This window comes from Calidris pugnax, unplaced genomic scaffold (assembly GCF_001431845.1).
Source record: "Calidris pugnax isolate Ruff unplaced genomic scaffold, ASM143184v1 scaffold13, whole genome shotgun sequence".
Classification (NCBI taxonomy): domain Eukaryota; kingdom Metazoa; phylum Chordata; class Aves; order Charadriiformes; family Scolopacidae; genus Calidris; species Calidris pugnax.
In genome coordinates this window covers 4,996,969-5,020,510 of record NW_015090810.1, presented here as the reverse complement: position 1 = coordinate 5,020,510, position 23,542 = coordinate 4,996,969, and the positions used below count along the sequence as shown (strand labels likewise).

The window sequence follows — 23,542 nt, the reverse complement described above, 5'->3', positions numbered from 1 at the left end:
TGTAAAAATAGAGTTTTTTTTTTTTTTTTTTTTTTTTCCCCTGGCAGTTTTGCTCATTTCTGGTTGGCCAGGGTTAAAATCTTCTGCTGTTTCTCAGGGACTACAAGACAACTTCCTATCTGTCTGTAATTCCTTGTTTCTCAATCATGCTGTCTCGGTTCCAGGAAGGGACGTGTTTGTAGAGCTGAATTTCTCAGCAATGTGCAGCGTAACTGCCTTTGTGTGAGCCAAACAAGAGGAGGGGTCATTTCTTACTACTGCTGCCTTCATCACTCTTAGAGCTGCAGTGTTGGTAGTTAACCAAGCTGGAATGATGTGTCAAATCGGGAAGCTAAATTAACCTGCAAATTTCCTTCAACAATTTACACATCAAATCTTGGGTGTGATCTTTTTCTTTTGAAAAGAGCAGCGTACATTGTTTTTCAGCTAGCTGTGACAACTAAATGCTCAATACAGGCTGAAAAGTCCAAAAAAAAAAAAGAAAAAGTATTTATTGTGCTTTCTTATATATTAATTATAACTTTTTAAGAAAATGAAAGCTTTGCTGCAAACACGTTTTGATCACTGAATGAAAATGTTCTTTCACATTTCTGAAATGTTTTGAGATCCCCAGAGAGAAGATAATGTGTGAGTCTTACTGTTAAAATTACCACCTCCTCATCTTTAGAGAAGTAGTACACAAAATACTTACAGTGATATTTAATGCAGCAGAAATGCAGACACCGTAAAAAATATATCTTTTTTCCCCCATTTCAGAAAAGTACTTGGGCCCAGATGTTACCAGGTGAAATTCAACAGCAGATGTCCTGTCAAAGGCATGCCAAGGAAGCTGACTTTATTTTAGTGATCTGTTGGCACTCCAGTGCAAAAGGCTCAGTTTTATTAACTGAATTCTCCCTGCTCACCTGAAGTGGATTTAAACTCATTTTTGTCTTGCAGGAAGAACCACACAAGAGTAATCTGATTAGCTTAGAAGCTGCTGGAATGATTAAAGAAGATGCTTAAGCTGAAGCGTGTGGCAAGGAACAGCAACTAGTACCAGCAGGTTTCTTGCTTTTCCCACAAAAGACCCAGAAGCAAACTTTACCATCCCATTTATATGCCAGTGTCCTGGCATGTCTTTTTATAACCATCTTGTTCCAACAATGTTGCTAATGTGATTTGTCAAAACCAAGACCTGAGCTAAGAATGCCACACTCAGAAGTGGTATTTCTTCCTAACTCTACCCACAAGTACAAGTGTTTCCACCAAGCCCTAACAAGATAGATCTAAGCTTCAAAACTGGGCCTTATCTTTCTTTTCTTTTTTTCCCCCCCTCTCCATTAATAAATATAATTCCCTATATTATATTTTAATAATCTGCAGTGTCTTTCTCAATGAAAATAAGGCTCTGCAAAATATCCCCTGTTCCTCATTAGAGGATCCATCCTTTAGATCGGAATGGACTGGTGCTTCTAGTTAGCTGGAGAGCACATGCCAGTAACCACAAAATAACAAAGAACTAAGCAGCTGAAGACTGCATGTTCCTAACATCTCCCCTGATGTCCTGCTGTGCTCAGTAACTCACTGGTTCAAGCTCACAACCCACACCCTGTCCACTAAAACAAGACCTGAGTTACCACTTGTTCCTGGCTCTCAGCTCCAAACCTTGCTTTGCTGTCTTCTGCAGGTCTGGTACCCTGGAGGTCACCTGCCAACACCATCTTTGGACCAACTTGAATTTTTCTAAGTCTTCAAACCTGGACAGACACCTTCTCTCCCTGCATAACAAACAACAGAGAGTGACCGTTTCTCACCACTGGCTTACACCTTCAGGTTTCAGGATGACAACATGTCCAAATCTCAGTCTGTCCCACAGTTTGGTCCCCTCTGCTGCCATCGCAGCTGCACACACTGCATTGGGAACTTCAGGGAGAAGATCAGCCTGGCTTGCCCATGGCCAGCAGCCAAGAGGAAAAGACAAGCCTGGTTGGACTTCTCCCTTCCCACACTTACTACACTGCCCGGAGCCAGTTCCTAATCCCAATATTGTCCTTCTCCCTCCCACCCTGCGGCAGTGCCAGCAGTGAAGTCTCCTGCTTCAAGTTCATCTGATTTAAACACAAGACCATCTTTTCCTTTCCTGAAGTCATCATCCCTCTTCATCACACAATTGTCAATTCCTAGATTAACTTCTTTGACAACATCCTCATTCATTACACCAAACTGATTCATGCCCTGAACACTGCTCATCTCATGCCCAAGGGGAATGCTGCTCCTCTGGAAAAACGGCTGCAATGATGTCATTCATGACTGTAACACAATATGTATGTATAATAAAGCCAAACCGAAGGCGCAGAAGAAACCAACATCCGGCTTTCCTAAATTCCCAGAGCTTGTTTCTGGCACTTTAAAGTTCTTCTCAGGTTGTTTTTCAGTGCAATGCTACATACTCTTTGTTAAGAACTGACAGTGGGATTAGCACCACAGTGGAAACAGATATAAAGAGAGTCTCTGTCTCGAGGACTACCCTTTCAAGCAAAAAAGATGCATAAAGAAAAGAACCTGAACCCCTTTAGCCTCAGAGAACTTCATGATCTTCACCTCCCACTGCCAGTGAAGTGAAACCTACAGACACCACAGCCCTGCACCACTATGGGGGGGACTCAGCAATTTCTTCAGATGGAAATAAAGCCAACTGCCACCTAAGTCTATATTGTTATCAGTCTACAGCGTGGCAACATTTACAGCACAGATATTAAATCCTCAGCGTCCAACCAACCTTCATTCATAAACACAGTCTGGTGGGTCTTTTTGAATAAACAACTTGAACTTTGAGCCTCCCCAGTGTGGAGGCTATGCCTTAACAATTACTTCATTAAGCTTCATTGTTCTAATCAATATCGTGTCTGCTTTTGGTCTGCTTTACAATTAGCATCACATAATGCACAAGTCATCCCACACCGTGCCTTTTTTTTTTTACTGAGAGTCAGAGCCGTACAGCGTGCAAGTGATCAACACCAAGAAAAAGCAGCACTACCTTTGGTTCTGCCCTCTCCCTCCTTGCAAGCCAGAGTCCTCTGCCTGCTGTGCTCAGCCTGGTTCCATTTCTAAAAAGTGCAATTTTAATATGCTAAGAATTTTAGGCACTCCAACAATTTGTAGACACATTTGAGCTTCTGGGTATAAAGGGTAACACTATGCTAAATTAAAAAGGACTGAATAATCATTCATTTTAAACAAAGACTCTTTTGTTCTCTTAAGTTGTTGCTATGCACATTGGTGCGGGAATATAACTTGATCACAGGAAACAAGAAAGCTTTGTAGTTTGCATTTTTTGGCTTACAAATGCAGTCCTGTTCACAGTGGTCACAAAGACATCACTTGATTTTTCACCAGTATTAGTAATGAAACAACCTTTTCTTGCTAACGCTTAGTGCTGCACAATTAATACACAACTGTAACACAACAGACCTGTTTATGGGTTTTGGGGGTGGAAAGCCTGTTTTTTGAACAGTGTTTTTTAATGTTTCAGACACTGAATGGTACCAGTGATGGGCAACGGGTGATGGCTTACAGTCAGTCCAGCTGTGTCTCTTCATAGCCAGTTCCCATGGTGCAAATCAGATCCCAGACCTGCTCCTGTCACCCCCTGACGCCTTTTGCTTTCCATTTTGGACATGCCATGAGGTTCTCCACAGCATAAGACAAGGATGCCTTAGAGAAACATTCCTCTTGGGGAAGATGTGTGCCAGGAGTGATAAACTCTAAGGCAGAGAAGACCTACCCAAACCCTGGAAGCCATCACAGTCTGCTGCTGCTGTGCTGTTTGGTTGTGAGTGTGGACAGGCGGTGAAAGTAGCTCTCTGGCCTCAGACCAGACCTAGGGCAGCTCTGGGCATTTCAACAGGACAGGGTGTTTTCATTTGCAGTCATGTAGGTTTAAGTGCTCGCTTGCGCATGGGTCTTTGACTAAGGAAAACTATCTCACAAAGCATGTTTAATTTACGAATAAATGAAACAGTCATGGATATGCCAAATGACTTTGGAAGATGAGGCAAAATAAAACAACCCCAAACATCTCTTGCTGTTGAGCGGGTCTTCTATAAGAGACACAAAGCCTGGGAGCAGTATTCTCTCTTGTATGACCGCAACAAACTGTAACTTCACTAACCCTATCATGAGAGAAAATCAGCTATCGCTGCCCTTCTGCAGTTACAGCTGAATCACCCTTGGCTCTGCAAGCAGGGCAAGGATGGGAACTTGAGGCTGGAGAGGAAGGAAAATTTCCTCGAATCCCTTCCCAAAGAAAGAGCTGTGCCAAGACTCTGCTTTAAGGTTGCCAGGATGTGAAGGTATTGTATTGTTCTCTGCTGGAGCACGAGCATATATGATGTGAGGCACCAAGCAGCTTAGCAACTCAGAAATAGCAAGCAATGCAAACAATTTCATAAAACAGCACGTAAGGAGATAGTCTTTTTGCCACTGTGCAATATCAATGACAATTTGGCCAGAGCTCTTTTCATCTGTCACTGACCTATAATTTGCTTGATTTTGTCATGCTAAGGTATCATAGTCTTACACTGAGAGCAACTTCATTCATCAGTCACCCTCATCTGACAAAGGGAAACTGTAATATCATTGCATTTGAAATAATTTGAAAGAAAATAGGGTATCAGTTAAAAAATTGGAATGGACTGTCTATCTTAAGGACTTTTCTAATAAATTAAGTTAGATATGCTTTTCTGGCATTGCTAATGGTAATTTTCACCAAATGTATGTATTTAGTAATGTTCTGTACCAGATGCCAGAATGCACCTAATATTGTTCCCAATAATTCTGCAAAACCATTAAAAGAGGCAGATCACAACGACCTTTGTTGGTTCAGTAGCAAAATTGCATCCACTCGCTCTAACCTGAAGCACACCTCCAAGCGTGTCATGGACACAATGTTAGGGGAGTGCTCACACACCGGTTGGTTTAGGCAGTGGGATTTGTGCAGAGACAAGAGAGAACACTCTGTTGTCTTAACATGATGCCTTTACCCTGGGGAGATTCTCTTTCCTTCATATTTCCTCTGCAAAAAAAATTTAGCTGTCAAGTGTCAGTCTGAAGTCAGACTAAAACACTGATAATATTTCAACAACATAAACCTGCCTTGTTCATTGCCAAGCTTTGCAATGCTAGAAATAATCTCAGAAACATAGAAGTACCTACTTGTAACACGTGGAAGCTTGAATTAAAATCAACACTTAATGACTTTCTGCCCCTTACCCTAATGCACAGGGTCTAGAATAAGGTATAAAGTCAAATTCTCAGCATGAAAAATTCCACCAACAACTGAGCTCTTGCTTGCCTGTTTTTTTGGCTCTTCAGTTTGGTTCTGCTCTGTTAAACTAGGATGAAATCACAGCAAACACTACACTAACTCTTCTGTTAATTAACAACCTGCTCCGCAACTGCACTTTTCATTCCCACAAAAAGTGCTGCATTTTCACAAAGTATCACTTGTAGTAAGGCATTCAAACATGCTAATGGCAACTTTGCCTCCCAGGGAGATGTATGGGCTTACTCTGCATTTGTTAAAGGCTCTTGTGTTTATTTCCTTTCATTACTGTTATTATAGCTACTTGAAAAAAAACAGAATTTATTTGCTTTATTTTTTGCAAACATGCACAAATCCAGCTCGAGAACAGATAAAATGATGCTCTGGAATGCTTTACGAAGTTACACGTAACCCAGCTAGCTTTGTGACAGTGTCACAGAAATGAAGCTAGGAGGGGACTGGAAAGAAAATTTCTTCAGACATCCCTGTTATTTTTCCACATCACAGAAATGGAAGACAGGCTACCCTGCATTGGCTATGATGGGAATGGGACAGAGAAAGGACTGCAGACTGTGCAAAGCAGATGTGATTGTAAATTGCAACATATGCAAATTGTTCAGTGTAGCTTCCTATAAACGCTGCATATTCTTTTTTTTTTGACGATCTTCACTTTTGTTATTGAGTATTTCAAGCTTTATTCCTCTGCTTTATTTTTATCTGGTTGCTGGGTAGTAATAACAAAGACTGGAAAGCTTAGGCACAAGACAACAGGACCCAGCACTTGCTTATTGCAAAGTCCTGTTTACTGCAAACATTGACGTATGCAAATAGAGAATCTGGGTCAAAAAAGCACAGCAGAGGATGGTACCTGTCTTTGTTCTGAATAGCAGGCAGCTGGGAAATTGGCAAGCTTTAGCACAAAAACAGTAGGAAACTGCTTCAATGAGATGATTTATTTTTTTATAGGGGAAAATTTAGATGTTCAGCCAAAGTGAGAGAAGGTGGTGTTTCCTGTTGAATTAATGCTTCATTTTCCAGCAGATCTAGCCAACTGTGGCTCCTATTTCTGTGTCTGTGCAGCAACGAAATTCACCTTGCTAGGCACCTCTGCACTGATTTTATTGCTAAACAATTTAGCTGGGGACTGGACCTGTGGGTCTGGGAAGAAACACTCTTCAGAATAGTTGTCCACTGCTAGACAGTGAGAGGGAAGAGATGCCTCCAAGAATGTGTTATTTGGAAACTACCTGGGAAGAGAAGCCCCAGGGATCTTGCTCTATTTTGAAAGCAGCTGCTGTACAGATAACATATGATAATTCGCCTGGAAGATTTTAGGATAATGTTATAACTAGAATAAAATTGATGACGCAATTTTTGACCATGTGTTAAGTGGTGAGAGACTGTACAATATTAAGAAAAAGACGAAAACCAGTCCACTGCATGAAAAGAATGTCTGGAGTGCATCAGGCGTAAGTTAACAGGGCATGAAGAAATAACCACAACGGGGCCAGAGAGCCCCAGACCAATTTAAAATGAGTCACGATTGTCCAAAATACCAAATCAACATAGATGACACATCCAGTCCTCATCCAAACAATATGGCACTTTCTGAAGCAGGTCCTGAAAAAAGTAATTTGTTCTTTGAAGCGGAGCATTAGGATGAGCTTTTTTTTCAATGAAATGTGCAACTAACACTTTTTTTAAAAAAAATAAAATTCAATAGACAAACACATTTGACTACATGGGTGTTACTTGTTGAATGTGTAGCCCTATTTGAAAATGTCATGCATCGAGAGTTGAAGGCTCTTCAGAAGTCCACACACACAGAGCACATTATACATTGCTAGTCTTCTAGTTGCATTTGTACACAAATCTGGTCAAACAAAAGTAGCAGATTTTTTTTTTTTTTAAATCCTTCTTCTGAAAATATATATGCAAATCACATACACAAAACCTTTCCTACCTCAATCTCCCCAGATGCTTTCAACTACACTAATAAACATCTATAGTAAATTAATTTAGCTTATTGGCATTACTGTGTAGGGAAGGGCAAGGCAGATTGGGCTCCAATCTACAATGCTAAGAATAGTCAGATACACTTGCTGTAGGAGTTTTAAAAATACGACCTTATTTTAAAAGAAAAAAAATAATTAAAAAAAGTTCTTCTAAATCCATACTCACTTGCAAAAGTTAAGTTCCTGAAAACTAAAATTAAAACCCCAGGACTCCTCTTGTAGAAACCACCACGAGCTCTGCCATGAGAATAAATGACAGTCACAACACCGGCAGGAGAAATGGTAGATCAATTAATTGTCTACAAGCAGACCTTTATTTAAAAAAAGACCCATAAGCATAAGATTAATTTTCAATATTAGGTGTTACAGAGCCAATTAGTGAAATGAAAAGTTAGAGTAAATCCATCACTGCCGAATTAAGATATATTAAAGATAATATTGCCTCTTTGGTCTCCTTACAAATTTAAAGGCATTTGCCCTTAGGCTATTGTAACTCAGCTCATGTGTATGAGCATTACCCTATATTTTAAATATGTTAGATAATATATACACTTTAGTGGGTTGTTTCCTTCATTTAAAGGTGAGCTGCCAAGCAAAAAGACTACATCCCCACTCTTGCTTCTAGATGTATTAAAGAACTGCAGTAGCAGGATTGAGCATTTTTGCTTAAACATTATGTGCTAACATCTTTTGATGATGAAGCCATTTAACACGGACAAGCATCAATCAAAATTAATTCATTTTTAAACACTGTCCATGTTAAAAATAAAAGATCACTGAACTGTTTCTTTATTGAGAAAACACAATTAATACAACTCCTGTTACAGGCCTCACAAAGTTTACATGGGGGAACACAACTGTGGAGAAAAGGCATTTTTCTCTAAATGCCACCTTGCTGTCCTCTCTCATCCCAGCCCACCAGCTTTGAAGAGGGCAAGATACAGCTCTCCACTGATTCACCAGGCACAGTTTCAGCCATCTCAATGAATGAGTCTGAAGGCAGAAACAAAAGAATAGTAACATTTTGTTCTACACACTGAACCTCAAAGGTCTTGATCTTGAAATGTCACTGGTCAGAGATGCCCAAATAAATATGCTTCAGCTGGAATTGTAACCTTTAATAAAAAGGTACAAGTACTTTCTAAGGATATATGTCTTCAGCACAAATACAATGTATACAAATAAAACCACCACAGCTGGTCTTTAATGACACTTAATTTACATAACAAAACCAGAATTGAGTGTTTATGGAACTGGCAAAGGATTGAGAAAAGGGTTTTACCTTCAAATTGCTACTAAAAAAAGCCTCTGTTTCCACAGATGTTTCCCAATAGATTACCTTTTCAGTAAGGAGTACTAGGAGATCTAATCAGACAGGTGCTTACTGAACTACAAATCCACAGCCAGTTGCTCCTCCAAACAGCAAAATTCACCTCAGAGTAATTTCCCTATCTGCACAGGAGCAGCAAGCTTTAAGTCCCCCTCGAACTTTCAAACTGGGGTTAGAATAGGGCTTAGGAGAGGGATAGTTACTGTGCTGATCACCTGCCTGACTGCTTAACTTAGGTGTGAAGTAGATCATACAGCACAAGAGCCAACCAGCCTTGTGATGGATGGTGTCAAAGGCTGACAATACACCTAACAGAAACCAGCACAGGCACCTCCGTATCCATCATCCCTTGCCAGGAGTCAATTATCCATCATCTATGCAAGTGCGTTTGAAGTACTCCTTGTGCATGAGGTCAGGTCACTTTAAAAGGCTGGATTTCTTGTTGGCCAAAGTCCACATCTCTTTTCTTGCTGTACTTCAATGCCAGGTGCAAACGTCTAGTAAAGCTGCAGTATTCTATCTTTTTATTTATTTATTAAAATCAAGCCTCATAGTAGAACTGACAAATAATCCAAGTTAGCATCCACAGACCTCAAAACTCCTTATGACCAGTCAGTTGTATTTTGGTTTGGCACCAGTGACTCTATCCAGCCTTTCTCTTCTCCAGCAAAAAGAAAGCCCCCAACCATATTTTCACCCCATCAACTCGGGCTCAAGCTTTTAAGAGCAACTGCTCCTCAAGTGCTCTGCTGCAGCCCTTGCTTTCAGACTGTTGAGGTTTGCCACTGATCTCAGTGAGATGGGAAGTCCCAGGACCCCCAACACCCTGAGGTCCAGAACCGGGAGCACTGAGTGAGCTGCTCTAGAAGCACTCTCTGCAGGCTGTCATCCAGCTTTCTTCTCATCTCTCTCTCCAGTTTCAATATCCTCATTCTGATACAAACTCCACATTATTTTTCTGTTTTTCTTATCCACTTAGATCATAAAACTGGCTTTTCCTTTCAACTGCTTATAAGCTGATCTGCTACATCACTGTCAGAAATTAATATCCCACATAGCAAATTGCCACAATTACATTATTAACAAGTTTCACTATTTCTATGATAAAAGAAAAAAAAACACATGAGAGAAGAACCACTTTGTGAAGACAAAACTGACACTACTATTTACAGGTGTATCTGTGCAAAGGTCAATTTTCTTCAGTGAGCTGAAAAGAATCTCCCTGCCCGAGACATGCTTAAGAAAATGCATGCAATAATTTAGTTAGCTATTGCAATTTTGTGTAGTCCATGTAAGGTTTTCTGTAGAAAAATCCCCCAGTACGTGGGATTTCACTGGAAGGACTCGATTAGTTCCTTTCATGCTGCACAAGAATGTTTCCACCCCACATTATCAGGTGAAAAAGTGTCCCCTCCTGACAACATACTGTTGTGTGACTGTTTGTGCTTCGCATGAGAGTCACTAGTGTCGCAAATATTTGGTGCAAATCACTGTATGTGCAGCCAATGTTGTGTACTCAATCTGCCGTCCTGGATTCTGACTGAACACCTCTGAACCAGAACCTCTTACACAAACTTCCTACCAGCTCACACATAGTGTCTGCTACCAGGTAAGGCTATATAATTTCCATTTAGCACAACAACAAATGAAAATAAAAGTATCATTAAGCACAGAAGTTAAAAACATCTACCTGTTTAGATTACTCTGGAAATATCTTAATGCAATCACACCAGGAGTGGAGAATAATAACTATGTAGCTGAGTAGTGGCATTCTACCAATGAACACAGCAGCATCTGCCCAATCCATGTAACATGTTGAGGAAAATGTGGTATCAGAAAGGGGCAGGAGGGCCAGCTGAAGAGAAACCTGTGCAATTTCCTACTCCACCACAGATCTGCTGGATCATCTTGGGTGACTACTACTAAGTGTCCCCTCCTGTAATAGTCCTGACATTTTGTAACCAAATGGTTAACAGTCCTGACATTTTTTCTGTCAAAGAGTCTAACAGGTAATAAGAGATGAGTTTGGGTATAGCTAGAGATGTCTCATTAAAGGGCTAGAAAAAACTGAAAATGCTCAGAAACCTCTAAAAGCATCTTCTTGCCCTGCTGTATGGATGAGGCCATTTTGCTGCGAGTAGCTGAGAAGCAGTGGTGTCAAATATCTTCAAAATTCAGTAATAAGTTCAGGTTTGATCACCTCTTCTCCGTTACTTTTAGGGAGGCAAAATTTCAAATCAAGGATAAAACTTTGAGGTATCTTTTGTCCTTCCCCCTTGTCCCCCAAGAAAGTTTAGGACTGAGTGTTAGGTGAGTGGACACTGGTTCAGCCATCAGTACATTTGTATTGAAAACCAAAGCAAAACCTGCATTTATAGTTAGGAAAGTTATTCCAGGAAGATGTGAGAAAGTAAAACAATAAGACATCATTGGGGAGCTCATTTTAGAGAAAGCACAGCAGGATGCAGAGCCACAGAAAAACAATATTCAAAAAATCTGACCTAGATATCAATATTTCCTAGTGACTAGAATTCATTAAAAACAACAGATTAAAAACATACTGCACAGGATTCTTTGAAGCCTGAGTGTCACATTCAGTTTAAATAACCCAACCCATCTTAGCTAAAAATAAAAGCAACTTTTTTTTTTTTCTTTACCAAAAAATAAGAACAAAGCAAGCTGAGAGTTCTGCTATTAAGAAGAGGCTAATAATAAGTCAGTATGAAATAGAGCTCTGACTTTGTAGGGGTTTATATGAGTGAATGCTTTCTTTGGCTATGAGCAAACATGATAAGCTCGCAGACCTGAGTGTTGAGTTCAAAAGGATTTCAAATGCAAAAGCAAAACTCAGCAGAAAGTCTCAAAGTTTCCATACTATAAAACTAAAGCATTTTGACAAAATTTTAGTGGAAAATAATGATGATTAAATTTTGCTGTCTCATGGTACCAGTGTGTTAGCACATGTTAGGAAATCTCTTTCCAGCCTTTCCTACTTCCCTGCTTCTCCCTGAGTACTACAGTGAAAATCCTTCTTACAAAAGGAGACTCAGTTGTGTCCCTCAAAAATAGGAAGAAGGGAAAAATCACGTCTCCCTCCTTCAGAAAGCTTTTCAGTTGGGCTGAACAGTCCCGGGTTACCTTTTCATTTCAAGAAGCTACTCTTAGGCTTCTACGCTCAGTTAAGCACGTGCTTAAGCACTACGCTAATGCCAAAGTGCCTTTCTACACCAAACCTATATTCATCTTACAAGTAGATACGACTTACTTTAAAAGCTTTACTGTCATGTAAGCATGAATAAAGGGATGAGATTCATGGACTTGTCCATTTTTTTTTCTGTAAAAATAACATCATGTATCACAAAATATTTTCTGGTGTAAATTTAAAACTTTAAATGCCTGCAGAAGGTCCTCTGGACATCCCCATGTCTGAAAAAGACTCTCTCCCCTCCCCACAGAAAACAATCTAATCTCTAGTTTAAAATTTGCTAAAAGAGAAGAGTCACAGAACTGCAACCAACATAAACACACCTTCATGCATATCACATTCAATGAGTTTGACAGTTTCTTAAAAATGACTCCAGAAGCAGCTTTGAATTGTACAATTGCTTGATACCTACTGACTGCTTGTTAGCCATTTGTCACTTGATAGTATTTACTTTTGCCTTGAAACAGTTACAGGAGCCAAACTAAGCTCTTATCTCTTAAAAAACACTAAAATAATGTAGGTAGATGACAGTGCACCATTCAAGTTGTTATTTACTTGCTACTCATATTTTATATTCAATTCCTATCCATCAAGTCTTTTCCAAGCAAACTCATTAAAGAAGGTCAATTAGAAGATGACTGCAGGTACTAGCTAATATAGTGGCCCTGAAGACAGCAAAGCACTGGGCAGCCATGTTGCAGGAAAGTTCATTGCAACTTCTGCAGCCTGCACAGTAACCAGTCCAGAAAACAATCCCTACTGGATTTAACAGCAGCGACTGAAGAGGTTGCTGGTGCTCGCATCCTCTTCCTACACCATCCCATTGCCACAGTTTAATCAGATGAGTTACTGACTCCAAGTCCCCAGCCGCCTTGGTTCACACGCTGCCTCAACAAGGAATAAAACCCGAAGGTGAATTACACTGCCCTCGGGCTGGGAGCTGCAGTGGCTCGGGAGCAGGCACACTACTTTTTGCTATTTTTACCTCAAGGATAAGGAATTCCAGCAGAGGCAGGGCAAAGTAATTGGCAGTAACTTCTCAAACTGCCTGAGCCTGAACCAATGGAGCTCTTCAATCACACAGCCCACAGAGCAATACCCAGCCCTGCTCCCCATGCACTCCATATAAGTTACCCACAAAAGGATTTGCTAAAGTATATTGCAATTGGCTTTCGCTTGTTGCCCCAATCACTAACAAATCTCTGGAATGAAACTTGTTATAACTCATTTCACCAAGTAGATGAAATCTCTTTTTAGGCAATTCTGCTGTCTAAGGTGTCAGCTACCTCCGTGGCTTTGGATCTTGGACAAATTTGCAAACTTACCAGAATGAAATCTGAGCAAGACAGCCTTGTGTGTTTTAGCTGATTGTAGTCTTGCATTTTAGAGTTACCATTTTTAGGCCTTACTGGCTGACTTCTCCTTGTTGGGCCAATAATCAGAAGTTAAACTTGGTATCCTGGATTCAGTATTCTTCCACCTGGGATTTTTGCAGATCATCTCAGAAGTCCTGACACAACTAGCACCTGTCCATGCATCTCTAGTGACAGTGACTGCAAGACCTCCCTAGAATTTTCTTTCTTACTCTCAAGAACAACACATTACTTCACTGTATTCAGATTTCAAACCTACCTATAACGTAGAACTGTTACAAGGTCCTGCTGCTGCATCAAACTTTTCCTGGATGTTGACTTATTTCCTTTGGTATATAGTGTTTCTGCAGCTGTTTCCATCATCTCAAAGTTCAAAACATCGTTACAAACTGAATGGCTAACACATGCCATGCTGCTCTCCTGCTGTCAGAGTGCACACTGCCTTCATCCCTCTAGCCCAAGAACTGAAAGGTAAGGTTACACCCCATTTTTATCTGATCCCTTCCTACTTGAGAAGCTTTGGAAAAGATCTCTTCCAAACTATTTTGCTATTTTACTATTGAATCAGAATCGTGATGCTTTTTTCATGTAACTGTATGGATGTTTCTCCTTTGGAGGACACCATTTCCATGGAACAGCACACAGTCAAATAATCCTTCCTCCCTGACTGATGTTCCAAATGACTGATTTGGGACTTTACATTAATCTTGGAAGCTCAAATTCTCTAACTGTTTAATGCTTAATAAGGGAGTTTCTTCTTGCATGCATGAATCTTAGGTTTCCTCTCTCAGCCCCTTGAACTCCAGAAAACAGAATGGCTTGCCCTTCCTTTTAATTTACTTACTTCATTTTACTTGAGCCCCTTCTTGTGAGGAACATTTCAGTATGATTTTGGATCTTAAGAATTAAATTCTAGAAGTTGGCAAGAACAGTAGGAGATGGACAACTGCAACATGCCACCACACTCATAAATGGCTGCTTATAAGTGCCGAAACAGGAGCTCATTCTGTGGGGACATGTATCTATCTCTATTACACTAAGGGCAACTCAAGAGCAACGTCAGGACATTGACTGGATTTACATCAATGATGGAGGAGAAGATAACTGGTTTTGCAGAACGCATTTCAAAAAGTTGAAGACAAACAGCCTCTAGGTCCATCATCCCCGCTGCTCTGAGTCTATACAGACATGCAGGATGAAACTCAGGAAAAAAAAAAGAAACTAAAACTTTCACCTGAATCTTCCCCACCCTCCTTACCCCCCCTAAGACATTGCTTTGGTCTCAAAAAATATTCCATTTTCACAATAAGGTCAGCAAACAGTTACCCAAGCATTTGCTGTATTTCCTTGAATTCTCCTTTATTTTCTCCATAGGGAAATACTGGAAAGTTTGTCCTTAGGGAAGGACTGTGCATATTAGGCTATGACTAAGCATTGGTTTGGATGGCAGGCTATGACTAAGCATTGCTTTGGATGGCTCAAGTTTCAAATTCAGTAAAACAGTTACTGAGGTTTACTTCTACTGAGCCAAAGGCTTACCTACGTGCGTAAGTCTCACTGAAACTAAAAGGATTTAAAACATACACTTGCATTTACGCAAAGGAGATGGATTTAAGCGTAATGTTCAGCTGCTCTATGGAGATGGGAGTTAAGCAAGTCAAGGCAAGGAACCGGTTAAATTTAAAAGTACTGCTCTGTGCTCCTGTAATAACACAATAATTAAGATGTGACTGCAGAAGTGGTAAATCACACTCTGTACCCTTAATGTACACTGCAAAGAATATACTCATAAATAATATATACCACACTCTTGCCCCTCTCTTTTAGGCTTATCTTACTATCTGTCTGGTTGACTTCACCAGGAATAGAATCATAGAATCAATCTTATGGGGTTGGAAGGGACCTCTGGAGATCATCTAGTCCAACCCCCCCACCAGAGCAGGTCTACCTAGAGCAGGTTGCACAGGAGCTTGTCCAGGCGGGTTTGGGGCTTCCCAGTTTCCACATGAAGACTTGCTCCCACCATTGGGAGATCACATATATTAAAGTTCAGAGAAAGAAAAATTAATGTGCCATAGTGCAGGTAAATCACCTGAGTATGAGAGTATGAGCCCCCTCAGACTTATGTCATAGATGATTATTATTTCAGTCCCTACACCAGAGACATTGGAAGAGGCTGCGGAACACAATTTTGGTCTCTGTAATATCCAGTCAGATTCACAACTACAAGTCCAAATTATCCAAAGTGACTGATAGTTATACTGTTCTCCAAAGTCTTAACATGTCTCAGAAAGGTTGATGTATGTAGAATTTACAATCAGAAATAACTTTTTAAAAAAAATTAAATCTAATTGCAGGTGGATACAAGTAAATGACTTTTAAATTATTTTAGAAAAGCTCTTTTGCATTTACAAGAGTAATGAATTTTAAGTCCCACACCTCAGGTTTGAAAGCCTAGAAGTAGCTGTTTAGCAAGGTAGAGTAGCAAGTGGAGAGCTAGTAAGCAATTGACACATTTATAGCATAGTTCTGTGATGATTGTAACCTGATGATCTTCACATACATGCATATATATACATAATTTTTTAGCTGTATAGTGCATATAGTTTATAAGAGCATTAAAAATACATACATAGATTATGTGTAACAATATTAAAATTGCAGCAGATTGTTATTAAATTAATGGAATTTCCAATTATACAAATATTAGTACTCCTTCAAAATAAGTAGCAAAAAGGAATTACCTCTTCCTTTCACTCTTATAATTTAAATTTAAAAGATACTGAAATTTATATTAACCAAAACATAAGAATGCACCAGTTTCACTGGAGATTTTATAAAAAGATTATTCTCTGCTTCGCTTGTGGTTGTGCTTCTCAGACTTATTACTGCAATTCTCTTGCAGTTCGGTTAAATGTCAATGCTCCAATTACTTTAATAGTCAAACTGTGCGCTATTTTCACCACACAGTCATTCAGGCTTGTCATGTTTGACAAATCCAGTAATTGAGATGAACTCTTGGAGAATACTGACATGTAACCAGTCATTTCCTACTGCAGAGCATTGACCTCTGCAGCATAAACCACAGAGGATTTATTCAGCAGCTTGAAAAAACAAACACGCTTGTTAAGTTTAAGATCATCATTTCACACATCTCCACTCGTTTTCTTGTTTATTCACTTTATGTTCCGTTGGGGTGGGAATTAAAACATTAGGAGCACTTTGAATAAGTGCAGAAAAAAGGAGTAGAGCAAACATTCTGAAAAACTATTGTAAATTAAGCACTGCCTAACAGATACTAGTGGTTGAGTATAATGTCAAACAGCTTCAGCCCTCAGTCCTCCCCTGCCCCCAAGCAGCTGCACCCCACCCCAGCTTCAGCTCATTAACAGAAGAAGGTATTATACAAATTGTATAAAGCATTCAGTGAACAGTACTTGTTTCAGTCGGTCATTATGGTATGTTAATCCTTGCTGGAGCCTTTTGCCTTTTTACCATTTCCTCACCAGGACGGGCAGGCAATGCACTGAGACCCCAGGACTATTCCCATTTACCTCGGATTCACTGAGCCAAGCGCAAGTGCTGCAAAACCTACCAAGTGTGTACTCGCTGGGCGGGCAGGTCCTTGGGTGATGCCCTTGGGACAACCATCAGTATTTAACAGGTCTGGACAGCTACAAACCCATCGCATTTGTATTAGAAAAGAAACAAATATTTTGCAATGCCACCTCATTACAAAGAGAAAATGCAACATAGGTTTGGGATGAGGATGCAACCTAATTCAAATAAATTATGAAGCTTCCCTGTGCTTTATATCAACTGGGGACCTGATGCTACTTTTCTTACAGTTACGAAAATCACTGTGGATATTTCTACAAAATTTAGCCCTTCTTTGGATGAAATGCTGACATTTTATATAAAAAATAATGAAAAAAAATGAGTTGTGTTCAAAGGCAAACTAGTGGGTAAAAATATAAAGAAGCAGCAATCTATACAGACAACACCAGCTTCCAAGAAGTGACCTTTGCAGTTGCCAAAATTAAACATCCCTTTGAATGTTTCTGACTGCCTTTATCAGAGACAGTGGCTGGTCTAGGGAACATGGTACCAAACTGGGCTATAAGAGAACTTGCTTCACATCCCCTCTCCCAAAGGTTTTTTGCTTGATCTTGGGCAAGTGAATTCATTTATCTATTTTACAAGCTGATTGACTGCTCCTCCCTGGACTCTTTGAAAGACACGTGTTAACTATCACAGGTCATTCAGATTCTGCAGGGGATAAAGACCTCTTAAGTACTGAAGACAGCCTGTCCATGTAATTTTTTTTAATACATACTAATTCACAACCAAGTGCATGGCAACCAAAGCTGAAAGGGCATTGGGAATCATCTGAGAAGGCAGAACTAAGAGCAAAAGACTTTTGTAGGAAATGAAGAGCTGGTAATTACTTCTGTAAAATTCTTTTTCCAAGAAAAAGAAACAGGTTAAATGCCCAACAGAAGGGGACAGTGAATAACTGAACAGCATCAATCTGATGAATTACTTTTATTTTCGTTCTGTTTCCTTCCAGTATTACTTTTTCAATTAGGCAGGCATCGCCAACCTGAGAGACAGAGACCAGTAACCTATGAGGCTACTTAGAGCATCTGGTAGTGTACAAAGCCTGAGAGCTGGTGGGTGAGAACAACGCACTCTCACTGCTGGGAGTCACTTAACACTTATTGAGGAGGAAGGCAGTAACTGTGCCTTCAGCTGAAGGCTCCAGATTCTTCCCTTTTCCACAGGAAGGCAAAAGTTCTTCAGAAAAGCCGGCGGTTAGTTACTCATACATCATGCATTCAAAGAGAAATTAGCCTGTGGTATAGAACGCAGCTGACTGAAGAAGTTCACTGCATTTGCCTTGAGGAGTCTGACTCAAAGACAAATAGAGGACTGACTCTAAATCACAGTCCTTTTCACGGTCTCGCAATTCTTAGTATCTCCATTGGTCACGTACACTGTGTCCATCCTTAGCAAGTAAAGCATTTCCAGAGAGCATGAATTAGCTTTCTGCCTTTTCACATGACGCAAACCCAGCTGAGTCTTGTGATGAGGAACAAGCAGTAGCAAGAAGGTTATAGGGGAGACTAGGTGCTCTCCCAAGGTACTGCAAACTGAAAAGAGGTGTTCCCTGAAGGCAGCGTGGCCTCTTGCACCATTTGCATGGAACTGCAGTTGCTGAAGGAGGTTCCATAAGTTTCAAAGCACTACACAGTCCTAAGCCTAGGGGCATCTGTAGGCACTACCACAATGCAGAGAGGACAACTCCTTGGGTTTAGCTATGACCACTCGATGGCTAAGGCGCATTAGGAGGGAGGAGGGTTGCTACCTCTCCGAGGCAGAGCTGCAAAGCCTGAAGAACTGCACACGTGCAACACAGCAGCCAGTGCTCTGCCCTTCTTCCCACTGTACAGCAGCCCTCTGCTATAAGAGTCCCCACCAGTCTTCCCGACTGAGGGAAAGCAGGTTATGTCCCACCTGCCACTGTGTACTGGATCGATTGTTTTTTCTTCCTCCTTCCCCACTCACCTGCTGGTAGATGATCATGTTGTATTTGTAGTCCAGACAACCTCACAGCACATGCACCTGAGCAGGAGATGAACATTTTCCATCTAGAGAGACCAGCCTTGCTCCTTACTCTCCAGGGCTTCACCACTTCCTGTAACAGTGGGGCTCTGGCAGAAAGCCTTCACCTTTCCATTAATGAGGAGCAGATCAACGTGCTAATTGAGCATATCTCATGCTTTGAAGTCTGCATTGGGCTGCCTACTGCTTAGCAAGCCAACGGAGTTCAAGCTGTTGGTTATCATATGTAAAGCTGTAAACAGACTCAGACCAGCTCTGGGAAACAGGGGGAAAAGCATTTGAGTCAGAAGACTCAAATCCAAATCTGTGAATCCCCAAAACATCATCCACTTCCTTCCTCAGTAAATCCAAGCCCATTGTGATGTATCCAAGAGGCTGTCCCCTCTCCCTGCATCTTCTTGCCATCGCTGCAGAGTGGATTCTCACTGTTGTACAACTCCAATACTCTTCGTAAGGGCAACAAACTGTAGGCCACAGCAGGGAGCAAGGTCTTCAAACAAACTGGAACATGATGACCTTCAGGGTAGGATTAAGGAAAGCTGATCCTTGTGGCAGCAGGTCTGCACTAGATGACATTTTGAGGTGCCTTCCAGCACTTTTTCCTATGATTCTGCTTGCAAAGCCCCATTTATTAGACAGCATTTGTGGCAAAGGCAGAGCTTGTGTTCCTAGGTGGTACATGCAATATATTAGCCTGCTAACTTAATTTGTTACCTATGTAAGCTTGTCTGTGCTATCTGGTCACTATCACACAGTTCAGATTAGTTGCCAACAGTATTTAAAATTTTATTCACAGGGTTAGCATTGATAAATCACACAAAAAAACCTGACGCTATTATTAGTCAATGGTTAATAACTAAGGAAATGTCTGAGAAACTGCTCTGCAACATTTCCCTTTTGCTGCCATATAAGGCAACCTACTGTACAAGAGATGGTTGCTAATGATTATATGAGAAATAAACATGCTACAGAAAACTCCAGATTATTTTTTTTTTTCTGTATAAAAATCCAGGGAAAAATGTATTCACAATGGATATGCTCCTGATAGTTGGAGGGGGAGCTGTCTCATGAAATTCATCTTTTCTTTTAATAATCAGTCATCAGGATTTCTCAGGAAAAATTTTCAGGCCCCAGAGGCTGTCAAAGCCACTTTTGCTGACTGTGTCAAAGTCAGCCATATCTCTTTTGACAGTCTGAAAACAGATTATCACATCCTGTATTTATTTTTTTCAGGCCACATACTTCTTCTCTACATGTCAAAGTCCCAGCCAGCCAGATATTTGAACATCTATCTCAAAAAAAGACTTTGCTTTTGCAGAAAGAGGCAACAAGGAGGGAGGAGCAGAAAGGCAGGAAGAAAGCATTATTTATGGCTCTAAGTTGGGAAGATGGGTGACCGAGAGGAGGAAAATCGCATGAGGATCAGCTAGGAAGATTGTGGCTTATGCCTTCCAAAGATGCTACTTTTCAGGGTGACCTGCAAGCCAGGCAGGTGGGTGTCTTGGCTTCCAGAAACACTAGGATGGAGGGAGAAGAAGAAATGATATGGGGCACTTGCGAAACATGTTTAAGGATGTATGTTTGAAGCTGTAACTCTTCAGTGGCTAAATACAGGACAGACATCTGGCTGCTTGGTGGAAGAACAGGGATTGTATCGGAGTATTTGCCCAGAGCTATAACAATTTAAGGAAGTATCAACAGCCTTTCATCAATAGTTAGATTGCCAAGGGGCAGGGAAACACAAGTCTACCTACAGATCTGAAAATATATGTAAGTTTGTGGGATACTGGTCATACTCTCATGTTTAACCACAGTAGATTTAAAATCAGAGTGACTTGCTCTCAGTTACAAAATTAACAAACATTCCGTTCCTTAAAAATAGATTTGTTTTTCCCTCAGAATGTTATTTCAGGTTGCTTCTTGGATTCTTTGACTGACAGATAGTTCACTTTATGCTGACTTATAAAAAAATAATAATAAATTCAGACCCAAACTGTCTTCTAGATGTTAAAACAGCACTGTGCTGTGAGAGAATTCATGACCACCACAATGATCTCCATTCACGTTCCCAACCTCCTGAATTACCTAAATCTCTCCATAAAGCACCCAAAGACACTCTCAATGAAAAGGTTAACAGCTATCAAGAATGTAATAAATTAAAGGACTTATTAACACATCTGGAATGGAGGAGTCAAAGGACCTGATGTCCCATAAACAACCACATATTCTTTAGAAATCACAGTAACCATTTTAATCTTGCAAAAAGTTTTGGTTATGTATTGAATACATTGCTCATGCTAATATGAATGATATTTAATATTCCTTACATTTACACTGCCAACAACTAGGTTCTTTACAGAATAAAAGATGCAAACCTTGCCATGGCAGGCTTATGGTCTTCAGAAACGAAAAAAGTGAGAGTGGAGAGACAGCAGGAAAGAAGCAGGTTAGTCTGCTATAAGCTATATTACTAAACATTGTGCATATATTATAAACACACTGGTGTGCAATGCAATTGCTAGAGTGCATTTTTTGAAGTGCCACTCACAGCCTCACAGGTAGGAAGGTCCGTTCACATCAGTGCTGCATCCCACGAGTTACAGGAAAAAGGGAAGATCCTAACAGGATACAAAGGGCTCCGTGAGTAACCATCTCCTCCCATAACCATGGAAAACTGAGATAAAACACACTCATTTAGCTATAATGTTGCTTTCATAAAATTACTGATGTAGATGAGACAAAAAAAAGCCCCACAACAAAACAGACAATGAAAGAACAGAAACTAGTAAGGGCTTTTCTTGATGTGAAATGAGGTCTCCTTTTAATCATGTTTGCTTTATATGGCTCTAAGGGGCTATGATGCTTTTGGTAAAATCTTTGAGTTGCTAAAGCATAATCTCACATCCTAGACTGAGCTTTTTAATTTATTTTGAGAATTTAAAACATTTTTACCATTCTAAGGTTATAAATTTCATGGCATCTGTATTTTCTGTCATAAATTCTGTGCACATGTATACAGAATTTCTACATATAAACATCTATAGGTAGATAGAATACACAGTCAACTTTTTATATATACTTGTATATAACTTACATAGTAGGCAACATATTTTATGTATATGTATTATTATTTTATAGCATACTGTGCTATGCCCTCTCCCATTAATACACTGCAAAACTCATTGTACTACCTAAATAACAAGTAACAACAGAGGATGTTCATTATGCATCTTGGACTTGATACATAACTACAGCTTTCCTCTTTTATGCCTATTTAATTAAATTGTAATGAAATAAGAGTGCAACACAATTCTAAAACTAGAAAATCTGAATAATGAACCAGCTATACTGTACCATGATTCTCTAACACCTAACCCCAATATCTTAAAAGCACTTTAAAGGCTTGATCTGCATATTTATCGGTTTCCCTTTGAATCTGGAAAAGTGGAGTAGCTCTTGAAAATTTTCTGTTAACTGCTCTGAAACATCTGTTAAATAACTCTTTGAGAAATTATGAAATCAAAAGACTATCTTTAATAGATATTTTTTCTTTATGTCTCTTCCATATACAAATTCACAAGTGTATACTAATATATCACCCCTAAAGACCAACAGTAAGCTTCAAATTACTTTGAGTGGAAACTGAATTTTATTCCTACAGGCACAATCCTGCAGATGCCCAACTCTACTGCTTACACAGAAAATGAAGCCAGAATAAAGGTTTCCAAATGAGAAAGGAAAAAGAAAAAACTCTTCACATAATAAAAATAAATAATAAGATGCAAGAACACACACACACAGAGGACGCCTGTCTCGGTGCTACAGTAAGGAATCATTATTTGAACTCATGTTTCTGGTTGGTTTTCATCCCACCAGAACCCTATCAACAAAATGATAACCATATATTACAGGCTGCCTACTTACTGTTAACACACACTTACTCCTGCCAACGCTTGTTCTACAGAAAACATTATCAGTGTGCAACCATAAATGAACAAAATTACCATCTGCACACTGAAGAACAGAATTGCAAACATAATTATATCTCTTACATGTTGTAAGTACACAGTTGTTTTAAATTTGGACTTATAACCTGTTTTTCAAATAACAGCTTCAGTCTGCTTCCAAGTCACCAAGGTAATGGCTGTAATAAGTAGCTATACCTCCTAATCAGCAAATGTCACAATAAGCATAGTGCATCTATCTATCTAATCTTTTTTGGCCACATTATTATGGTTTATGAGCAGTTTTACCACCCATATGTTATGCTGTCATGTTGTTCTAAAAGCTGGTTATTAGGATTAACTCGAGAAAGTGAAATATGAATGCCTGTATAAACTGCAGAGCTGAATGCCGCTAAAAGCAAAGTGTCCTAGGTCAGAGGAAGACATGTCGTGCATTGCAGGCCATGCCACTTCTTTTGGAAGGAAACCCACGGAATTTGCTCTGGCCTCTGTGAAGCTTTCTGACTCATTGCATAGTTGGTTTCATATGGAAAACAACAGCTTACCCTCATTTATTTCTACTCTACTAATATCTACCATAGACGTCTGTACAAAACAGTAGAATCAATTCCTCTTCCCACCAACTTCAAAGCCAGATGCTATAATGACTAAATGACTAACCGTGTTAGTCATCACATTAAAACCACTGTACCTTATGAAGAATTATTGATATTCCTCTCTGACC

The 23,542-nt window shown here is 39.9% G+C and overlaps 1 protein-coding gene across 7 annotated transcripts in view; it reads right to left on the bottom strand.

The window, feature by feature from the left end:
- Nucleotides 1-23,542, bottom strand: part of LOC106886004 (poly(rC)-binding protein 3-like) — a 525,351-nt gene that overhangs the window by 77,439 nt on the left and 424,370 nt on the right. For 6 of the 7 annotated variants that reach the window (XM_014938586.1, XM_014938583.1, XM_014938587.1 and 3 more), the window contains one exon: nt 21,402-21,471. The exons of the other annotated variant lie outside the window; for it this stretch is intronic. The gene's annotated coding sequence lies outside the window, so the exon portion shown is untranslated. The remainder of the gene's footprint in view (nt 1-21,401; nt 21,472-23,542) is intronic. 7 annotated transcript variants of the gene reach the window in all.